Source organism: Apostichopus japonicus, chromosome 14, assembly GCF_037975245.1.
Source record: "Apostichopus japonicus isolate 1M-3 chromosome 14, ASM3797524v1, whole genome shotgun sequence".
Lineage (NCBI taxonomy): Eukaryota > Metazoa > Echinodermata > Holothuroidea > Aspidochirotida > Stichopodidae > Apostichopus > Apostichopus japonicus.
In genome coordinates, this window is record NC_092574.1 from 24,760,669 (window position 1) to 24,771,727 (window position 11,059).

At 36.7% G+C, this 11,059-nt stretch overlaps 1 protein-coding gene and 1 long non-coding RNA gene across 5 annotated transcripts in view; one reads left to right on the forward strand and one right to left on the reverse strand.

Annotated features, from left to right (window-relative positions):
• The window catches only part of LOC139979811 (bombesin receptor subtype-3-like), a 54,886-nt gene that overhangs the window by 10,995 nt on the left and 32,832 nt on the right, over positions 1-11,059 (forward strand). For 2 of the 4 annotated variants that reach the window (XM_071990940.1, XM_071990937.1), the window contains exons 1-2: positions 4,984-5,179; positions 10,663-10,787. The gene's annotated coding sequence lies outside the window, so the exon portion shown is untranslated. Of the gene's footprint in view, positions 1-4,983; positions 5,180-9,215; positions 9,370-10,662; positions 10,788-11,059 lie in introns of those variants that run through there. The other 2 variants (XM_071990938.1, XM_071990939.1) reach the window with 2 other exon arrangements.
• Positions 606-3,995, reverse strand: LOC139979814 (uncharacterized). The gene is made up of 2 exons (XR_011797341.1): positions 2,341-3,995; positions 606-942 (listed from the first exon to the last, which is right to left on the reverse strand). It is a non-coding gene; the product is annotated as an uncharacterized lncRNA (long non-coding RNA).

Below are 11,059 nucleotides of genomic sequence, written 5' to 3' on the forward strand. Positions count from 1 at the left end.
GATATTACTGGTCAGTAGTGTCCAATAGTGAGTCTATACTGCGACTATACAGACATAATTTCAACAAATTAGACACATTTATTATCACATTTATTATCACTTGTCATTTAGCCTTTGAAGAAGATCCTGCTAGGATCGAAACGTCAGGCGAACTTACTTTTACACATTCTCTTACACACACTGAAAACTTAAATTGGTTCACCGACTAACAAAACGTTAGTCCATCTGGTGCCTCTCCCGACTAACATAGCCTTAGTCAGTTGCTATACCGACTAATTTATTCCTTAGTCAGTTGGATTTCTTAGTCGGTCATCTTAGTCCGTCAGCTTAGTCGATCAACAATTTCTCAGTCGGTAAATGTATATTAGTCAGTTACATTAGTTGGTGACATTAGTCGGTCTTTACCGACTAATTTATATGAGCCACCGACTAGTTTATAGCAGGTTTTACATTAGTCAGGATGGTGCCTCTCCCGACTAACCTTTCTTAGTCGGTATCGACTGACTAGTTGCACTGACTAGATTCACTGAAAGAATTAAACCCGACTAGTTTCACTGACTAGTATCACTGAAAGAAAAGAGAGCAGAAGAAACACAAATAATGGGTACGTTGGCAGTATTTATTTCTGATAAAACTTCTGATGTCTACAAAAGGCTGACTTTCGACAGATAGAGAAGAAATCACTGTAAATAAAATCTGAAAATCTGATTTTTTTTTCCAACAAAGTTAAGACAAGTTAATAGATCAAACATGAATCGCAAAAGTATAGCTCTGCACAATAATGCAAAGTTTAATCTTGGGCAAGGGTTCCTCATGACTTTCGTATTAAAGTGGTACCCCAAATCGACACCAGTTAAGTCTTCACGAACAAAGAGTGTTTCTCTTAACTACAAATGGCCTCCCACTTGTCTTCAGGAAGCCAAAATCTGCACCATTATTGACCTGTGAACAGAAAATATGATATACGTGTAAGCACAGATACAGATATAGCACATGATAACTCACATTATCATAAACATACATTTACATTAAAATTTTATAACATATTGGGAGGTATACATTTAAATCTAGGTCCCTCAAATTATAAGCCAGGAATAGCAGCTTTTACCAAATTATTATTAGCTTTGCACAGCATAACACCAAGTTATTTCTCAAAGCTTAATAATTATGTTAATCATGTTAATAATGATCCCAATAGACCGGGATCCCAGAGGGTTTGGTTAGCTGGGAAGGTAACCAATTGCCTTGTACATCACAATGTTCACAGTGCATTCCTGTATATGAAACCAGACGACTGGCAAACCGACTGTGGTGGGTGTGGCTGGGAGAGCAATTTTAAAGTCACCTGATAGCTAACCTAGATCAGTTTTCATGGTAACACATCAAAGTAAGTACAATATGTCAGGTATGGCCCCAAGAGCAACAAATGGCCATTGCCAGTAATTATTGGTGGTGGGGTACCCCTGCCAGTGATCTATAATTGACCCCTCAAGGCTGACCTAGGTCAGCTCATGAGGTAACCACTTGAAAGCTACTGGAAAATGTTGGTTAGGGCTTCAGATACAACTGATGGGCATTGCCAGTAATTTTTATTGGTGGGGTACCCCTGCCAGTAGACCCCCAAAATGCCCATCCCCCATTGACCTAGATGAGCTCATGATGTAACCAGTTGAAAACTACTGGAAAATGGTATCACTTCATATGTAAGGGATGGGAATTTCCAGTAATTTATATTGGGGGGGGGGTACCCCTGCCAGTAGACCCCCAAAATGCCCATTCCCTCATTGACTTAGGTCAGCTCATGAGATAACCAGTTGAAAAATTACTGGAAAATGATAGGTATCACTTCATATGTAAGGGATGGGCATTTCCAGTCATTTACATTGGTGGGGTAACCCTGTCAGTAGACCCCCAAAATGCCCATCCCCCATTGACCTAGATTAGCTCATGAGGTAACCAGTTGAAAACTACTGTAAAATGATTGGCAGGATTCTATATATATGTAAGGGATGGGCATTTCCAGTAATTTATATTAGTGGGGTACCCCTGCCAGTAGACCCCCAAAAGCCCCCCCCCCCCCTCATTGATCTAGGTCAGCTCATGATTTAACCAGTTGAAAACTACTGGAAAATTATTGACAGGATTCTATATGTAAGGGATGGGCGGACTCTGGCAGTGGTGGCCCACCAATATAAAATACTGTAAATGCCCATCCGTACATATGAAGTGATACCTATCATTTTCCTGTAGGTTTCAACTGGTCAAATCATGAGCTCACCTAGCTCACCATTTGGGTATCTTAAATATCATTAAACAGTTGGGTACAATAGTTAAACTCACTCTTCCATCTTTTTTCTCTATGGTACTTGTTCCTTTGCTTTTTGGACTCTTGGATAAACTCTTTTGTTCTGCGAAGGGTACCAATATATCATCTTAAAACATGTCTTTAAGCCATATATAACACAGTTCTCCTCTTCTGTTGTTGCCTCCACACTGGTGTCGTACATCACAGGAAAGCTCACCCTTGACTTAGATATTTGGCTTTTCAATTCCTGCTGGAAGAAAGAAACAGCAAAGTATTCATCATTTGAAAAAAAAAAATAAATAAAGTTGTCACCACAAAGTTATGTGAGATTTGCTTCCACTATAGTCTCAAAAAACAACCCCAAAGTTTGAAGCAGACTGTATAAAGCTGAAAATTTGAACGAGAGTGTCATCACCATTGCAACCAGAATCAAATGCCCAGAATACAGAGATAATAAAACATGGGCTAAATCTTTGTTTGTTTTTATGATCTTTAAGAATATAAAATTTTAGAAACAGAAATGCACTGAGCCAACTTATTTATAGGCCTAATCGTTTTTAGTTGTTATTTTGCTTGCTCACATAACAAGCCTGTTTAGACCTAGGCTAGAGGAGAATCAGTACTTTGTTACACTAAGTTTGTCTTCGGTCGTTTTGATATAGTCTTACTAGTAGTACTAAAGTATATAATGGACCGGCGAAGACTAGAGAATACCCAGAGTTTTAGCAACTGCGTTAAACTGTATCATCTGATCTATTATTTACGCCAATGAGTTTCATTCAATCTAGGATCAAAAAGAGAAAACTAATTAATCTTAACCTTTAAACTTTGCTACTAAACAGATATGCTTGAATTACAATAAATGTCAAAAAAACATCATAATCTAAGAATCGATGCATATACATATACATAAACAGAATAATTTGAATTCGCGCAAGTGAACCCTGCACTACATTGGACAGAAAAAAAAAACGTGCAATTAGACCAAACTAAACATACTAAATTTTCCGTTACTTCTACATAAAATATCAATACAAATACAACAACTTACTCTTTTGGCAGTATACTAAAAGCACATGTTATAATAACTTCAGACTATCAAGCTTTCCTGAGAAAAAACGGTTAATACTTCTTACAGTAAGCAAGTCGACCGTGAAGGAATGTCGCAATTGTTTCCTGGGCGTGACCGGAAATTAAATACTAAAAAATGATAAATGAAAAGGTTAAATAGAACTGAAGCGTGCATCCTGACTGCTCGCAACATATAATACCGTTGACTAGCCAACATAATTTGTTCAGCCTACTGTGACTGTACGTTTGAAGGTCTAGCCTTGCTTATTCAATATCACAAAGCCTACCCATTTAGATTCACATGGGAAATTACAGGAAATCTTTACCAAATGAGTGTAGACTTCAAATAAACTATTGAGCCTTATAGTTCCAGCATTTGTTTGGGAATAAATAAGAAGATTATGTGCCACTGTTCAATCTAGCCCAATACACACATAACACATTGTTAATTGGTGTTTAGGATGCACACTTTAGTGTTGAGAATGCACTGCAGTACCCAGTAGAAGCATATAGGCTACTCACTGTCATTGCACTTGTGTATTGCGAAACGCCAACGTGACAACGGTAGCGTTACACTAACCATAATACAGTACTAGTGCCATTGGCCTAATAATTAACTTTAAGTTTACCTTCAAGTTAAAGGAATAACAGGTAGGCCGATGATGCAGTTAATACCTCCGTTCTTCTAAAGACCTTCTTGGGTGATTTACGGTTGAAAGTTGCTTAGAGTGATCGTATGAAACTATGCCAAGCCCAGCAAGCTGCCGTTGCCTCTCGGTTTCCAAATTGAAGTGAATCGAATTGGGTTAAAATACATTAGTCCGTCGACACCGACTAAGCTACGATTATGGCGTAAATCGGGTGTCCGTATCGTTCTTAGTCCATGGGTTAAAACACCTTAGTCCGTCGCCACCGACTAAGCTGCGATTATATTTTCCTTAGTCAGTGTAAACTAACTAAGAAGCAGCGATGAAACGAAGATTTTTGCTAGTCCGTGTGCATTGACTAACGTTACAGACTAATTTAACGTTAGTCCGTGGCAATATTGACTAGTTTATTTTTTCAGTGCAGGCTCTCTAGTGGATAAGCAGTTTGCTAACAGTTTTATTTTATTTTGTTTACATTTATTATCCTCAGACAAAAATGTCATTACGATCAATATGATAAGGAGGCATTACTCTTGAAGCTATCATTGTTTATTCATCCTTTCGACTACTACAAGCTTGACAATAAAAGCAATTACCAAGCTCCTATCTTGAATATCATTATCAGAACGTTTCCTATAGAAGTAATAAAGTGTTTTCGAGCTAAATATATGATTTATTTATGTGGTTTTGTAAACAGTTTCCTCAGTAGGTCATATAAGTAGTTTCCATATGTAAGAACAGTTGGCATTGTACAAGGCATGATTCAAAGTATCAACATTGTTTAAGTGATGAAGAAAAAAGTTTAAAAAAATGTATATCAGGCATGTGTTATGTGTGATAGCAAATTGTCATTTAAGCAACTCAGTACTACTTTTGCTACGAACTATTTTACACCTTCATCAAGTTTCTCATTAATCAAAGTTTCGCGATGCAGTTATTCGTCAGCAGTGTCCTAAAAATGTCGTTCCACGCACATTTTATCACCTTCCATGGCGTCGTCGGAATTGAATTGGACCGGAAAATGCCTCTTTCGTCTGAGGAACGCAAACGATTTATGATCTGAGCACTATGTGTCTACATTCATGCTCCAACCTTCTGCATGTGGAAATATTATCAACTTTCTCCGTCCATGCAGGCATGTAGTTACGTCCTTAAGGTAAGTTACTGAGTCATAAATGAGATGAGCTTGGTGCCTAATAAAGTCTTAATGAAAAGATATCACTAATTTCCTAAAGCGATAATTTCGATTAATGAACCTTTATGTCACTATCACTTTTTAAGTCTTCCAAGGGTAGGTAATTGCTTCTAATTGCTTCTTTAACATGTGGACTATGAATATTTGATGACACTGAATCAAGATTATTATGTATTCATTGAAATTGTGTAATACTTTAAGAATGTTAGTATCATATGTCGCTGTTCGTTAAACATAACAGCGATTGTGTCTTATACCGAATTATGTTCTGTTCCTTGCACAAGCATGATTATATACGGTTGTGTTGTCAACACTGATCAGCTCGGCTGGTAAAAACAAATGACTAACTGTTTCTTTGCCCAACCCTATTATTGACACTTCAAGAGTACAATATAACAGAGAACAAGATTGTCAGAGGAATGATACTCTTCACAAAGTATTTTCCTAAAGAGAAGTAACATTTCTCATCGTTTGACATTCAACTTTCATTAATGTCTTATATCGAAGGGTGAATGTACTGGGCCATAACCGATATTCCGCTCTTTACCATTACTCGATCAACGCAGGAAAGCAATGTTCTTTGCGAAGCTTTATGAATTTGTCCTTGTCTATAAACAGAAGATATTTCTTCGGTTAATATAGTTTCAACAATCAATGCTAATGACAAAGTACGTGTGTTTTAATGTAGAAAGTATACCCCGTTTTACCCACTGAGACATATCGTATATTGTTTACCTTCCTGACTAATCAAACATACATCCAAGGGGTATGAGGATAAGGTAATGTCACTCTAGTCTGTGAGTTAAAACCGTAAGTAATCTTTATGTCCTCTGCTTGTTTGTCTTGTTTCACTCATCAATCAAACCGTTGTGCATGGTGAGTTACATTAGTACTCCCACGTGGTAATTGACAGGTAGCTAGCTCTATTCATTAATGTGAGGAGTATGGTCTGAAGCAAATCAATGTTATTTTCACCTCCATCCGTACACGTCATGGTCATGACAGGTTTTGAGCAGCTACAACTTCCGTTAAAAAACAGAAACCCTTGTAATATGTTGCTGACAACATTAACTTGCAATAGGCGCTACTCAAGAATGGTTTCATGGGGCCACTTTGTTGGGATGCCTGCCAGATATGTAAACACAAAATCTTCCGCAAAGACTAGTATTGACTACACTTATCGGATTCGTTTACATTTTATTAAAAATAGTAGATAAAAGAAGTAGGTATTAGGCTATGGATATAATACCAAAGACAGGTTATAATCTGAAAATGATAAATGACAACCCCCTTCATAGTGAAGGGCACAAAACATTCTGTCTAAAGATTCTAACACCTTGTCGTGTGTATTGCATAGTGTGTTAGCGCCACCTATTCTTCTGTTCCCTGTACACTGATTTTGACACTCGTCTGTAGGTCAAACGATAGAGGGAGGGGAGGGGAGGGGAGAGGGGGTGGGGCTATAGCTCCAAATCAGAAAGGGATATAATGGGATAGAGAATAAACTATTCTCAGTGTTTTAATGAAGGCTACTTAGAAAATAAAAAATGGCAAAATGGGGTGCTGATGACACCAAACTGTATTCTGAGGTCTCTTCCGGAAACGATTCTGAGATATTTCAAATGGATTTGAATAAGGTTTTTTCCTGGTCTCATGGATAGCAAATGCTTTTTAACATTAATAAATGCAAAGTTATACATATTGGTAGTAGTAACCAAACGTATACCTACAATCTTAATGGTGGGGAGTTACAGGAGGTCTTTGTTGAAAGAGACTTGCATGGGTATGTACATCGACTGATCTCTGCAACCTTGTAAACATTGTCTCGAAGCTGCTAAAAGAGGTAATAGGGTTTTACGCATGATCAAGAGGAACTTCAGTTTTCTGAAAAAGAGGACATAGTTGATAGGCTTTATAAACAGTTGGATAGGCCTCATCTGGAGTATGCTGTGCAGGCTTGGAACCCATATTTGCTAAGGATAAGGAAGTACGGTACTCGAGAAGGTACAGAGGAGGGCTACCAGGATGATTAGTTCCTTAAAAGGTGTTCTTATTATAGGCGGTTACAATTATTGAATCTCACCACACTATAGCTTAGGAGGTTACGTGGAGACTTGATTCAGGTTTTCAAGATTGTGTATGGTTTTCACAATTTATCCTTCACTGATTGTTCATGTTTGCTAAAAGTAGTTGAACCAGAGACCATTCTTAAACTCCAAAAGTCACAAAGTAGGATTAATATTCGGCAAATGAGTGGAACGGTTTGCCTGAGAACGTTGTTCTTGCAAGTAGTGTGAATGGGTTTAAGAATTGGACAAGCACTTTAAGCATTGTAATCGGGTCTGAGTGTTTGAATCTTCAGTTTTTTTCTCTCCTATAGCCTAGGATATAGCCGGGTCCTTGATAGGGACTTGAGTGTCCCTCCTGATCCTTTTTGTTCTACTAATCTAAACTAAAATAATGCCATGCCACAGTAATAACGTTACAAGTGCCTATGTTGCAAGAGATGAATTAGTACAGATAACGCCGAGTCGTTGCGGATAAATACGATTAATATCTGTTGCTTGCATTTTGTTTGCAGGATGTTGTTAACTCATATATGCCTTCAAATGTTACCTGTCTTGTTCAATTCGAGAATAATGAACCAAAGTAGAGAATTTACGTATTGTTTTGAAGAAGAATGCTACTCAACGAGATCTATTTTATTTACGTGTGCAGAATTAACTGTTCGCCGCCACCATTCTTTGCAAACCTGAGTCTGGATTTTTTTCCTGCGTAGCTAACCTGTGAATTTGAGATGTGCTATGAAGAGTGTATGTTCAGCTGGCATTCACCAGCCAGCCATGTACATGACGGAGCGGGCTAGTAATCCCAATATTGTAGCGCGCATGCGCTCTACAATTATAAGATTTAATGGCCACAGCAGTAAGCTTCTAATGCACTACAAATTTGCCAAGGGACCATGTCTTTCAAGTCTTGTTGTTCATATGATTTTTTATTCATTTGAAAACGATCGAATAAACTATTGATATTTAGGTTTGCAATGAGGATTAGATATGATGAATAATTCTTTGAATGAGCATTCAAGAGATTAAACATCGGCCTATCTTAAATCTTGATATCTTGACAAGAGAAATAGCTGTAGCATATAATTATTCTAATCTTCCAGATTTTTCTTTCCCCTCTATATCAAGATTCAAGTGATCCTTACAGGATGCCTATATTGACGCAATTTAGCATCTGATTTTTCTGTTTTTGTCATTTTATCCCAAATTTTCTGTTTCTGTTTTTGTTATTTTTCCTATTTTCTGTGTTTGTTATCTTCCGACCTTCTTATGTTTTTATTATTTTTCCGATTTTCTGTTTATGTTATTTTTTTCCCGATTTTTCTGTGTTTTTTTATTTTTCATTTGTTTTTCTTTTCTTGTGACGGAGCTCCAAATGGAAATGACTGCTTTATACAGGCTCAACGTGATTGGAGATAAGAATCAATTCTACGTGAATTGTCATAATATGGCCTCTGCTTTAGAGTTTGTTGCTCTTAAGAAGAAACTTACTTAACATTACTTAAAAACAAAATAAAGTTTAAACTTAATTAAATTAAAATTTCAATTTATTTGGCTTTTAATGGGAATGTGACGTTATGAGAGAATACAATACATGCCTCTCTGCCTATATGCAACCATTTTTGAAATGCGTTATGTAAAATGCTATTAAACACTTTTTATAATTCTCAGCTCAATATTGCAATCCCCATCCATCCCACCTCCCTCTCTCCAAAATGCCCCCCCCCCCCTTTGCATCGCATTGACAATGACTTTCAATGAATTGCATGACCAATCATAGAAGATGGAAGGGTCTCATATATAAAATTTGTTAATCAGAATTTTATATAAAAACCTCTGTTTCATCTTTTTCCTGTAGTTTAAAGGTACATGACAGTTTGTATTTTATTTTAATTTCAATTTTTGTCCATTTTATGCAAACTTAACACTAGAAAGCAAGCCCTCTATAGTGTACGTTACGAGATAATGAAAACGTAGCTAGCCGATAGCCATCAGCCGAACCATCAATGCTTCGCATACAGACTAACTACTAACTTTCAACAAACTACGTTCCTTCGTAAATTTCCTCTCAGATGGTTAGTTTGTGTAAGTTATTAACATTGATTTCAAACTCCCAAAATCGAATAATCAAAATACGAACCGCCACCAAAGTGCAACTTCACGATCAACCTCTTTCATATTATACCGGTTCATTGTCATTAATTACTTTGATGTTTTGTAACATATTCCGACTAATGCAGCTTCGTAGGAAATAAATGTGATAAAGCGAACTGGACACAATTTAAATGGTATGAGAGATTTTTCAAAAATTTCACTGTTTCTTTCACAAACACTATGGGACTTAATGTCGAATAATTTTAACACAGCTACACTGACCTAGCTTCACCATGCGTTTCCGAGACCCAACCCTACCACGCTTTCACGCACCATTCTACCCCTTACCCTTCCGACCCCTCCCCCACCCCTCACTTCCTAATCGCCGAAACCCTTAACAAGCCCTTACCATTACGATATATTACGACTATAGGTATTTGTTTAAAGGAACATTCAACTAATTTTCATTACGATATAAACAAACCTCATATCCAAATTTAAGAACCTTAGGAATATAGTCACATACAAATTTATAGTGCCGCCATCCACGTACGCGTTATTTTATGTTTCTTTTTGTCATTTCCCAGATTTTATTCCAAATATGTATTGATTGATAAACTTTTACTTTTCAAAGTAGCTGGATTAACTGCGTGCTATCTATATGGAAACAAATACATTTTTTTAACATTGAAATAATTTCACCGTACTGACAAATATTACTGTTCGCATAATGTTTCACGAACCTTTTCCACCCCCCCCCCCCACCTCACCCTCTGCAAAAAACAAACAGTTTTAATAGTGTTTTCTTAAACCAAGAAACGGACGTTTAACGTACATCACTATACATAAACAATTCAACAAAGTTATCCGCCAGCTTTATCTGTTTACATTCTTACGGTATGGATATTGCAAATCATAGCAATACAACTCTTCCACAATCGATTCATCCTCTGATGTAGCCTATATTTCGTTTTCAATGACATACTGGTACACGAAACTTTAGCTACGTTCATCCTGCATGCATGTGGTCTTTGCTTTATATAAAAACATGATTCCCCTAATACCGTTGGCATATTACTATATGTTATTTACTAATTCTTCATAATATCCGTTAAATTATAACCGAGAGGCTATAATTCTACTCAATTATCTATTTACACCTGTCCTGATATTCCATTCCATTTTCATTAAGAGATATGTTTTTTTTTTTCTTTTCTCTTTCTACCACGACTTGGCTATGCAAATACACAACAACGACGGAACGTATACTCCTCCGTAACCTAGTCCACTTCGACTGGATTCATAACGAACATTTTCAGATAGGCGTTCATACATCACGAATTTGCCTCCTGAAATACGGAAGTGTTCGGTGGATCTGCAATTGTTAATTATAGCAATTTCCTAACACGGTATGTACTCTTCTGTTTTCTTCGTTCAGTTTCGCATAAAATTGACGAACTGAGTTATTATATTTTCGTGTAAAATTATATTATTGGCTTTAATATATATATATGTTTCGGTTGATATTACTTTAGCAGTATATATACGTTCACATTGGTACTGAAAAAAATTGTCAGCTTACAAACTATTTTAATGATTGGAGATAATTGTATCCTCTGTTATCTATCGTTTTCTTATTTCTCTTTCTATTCTGTTTTCCTTTGTGTTTTCTGCTTCTTCT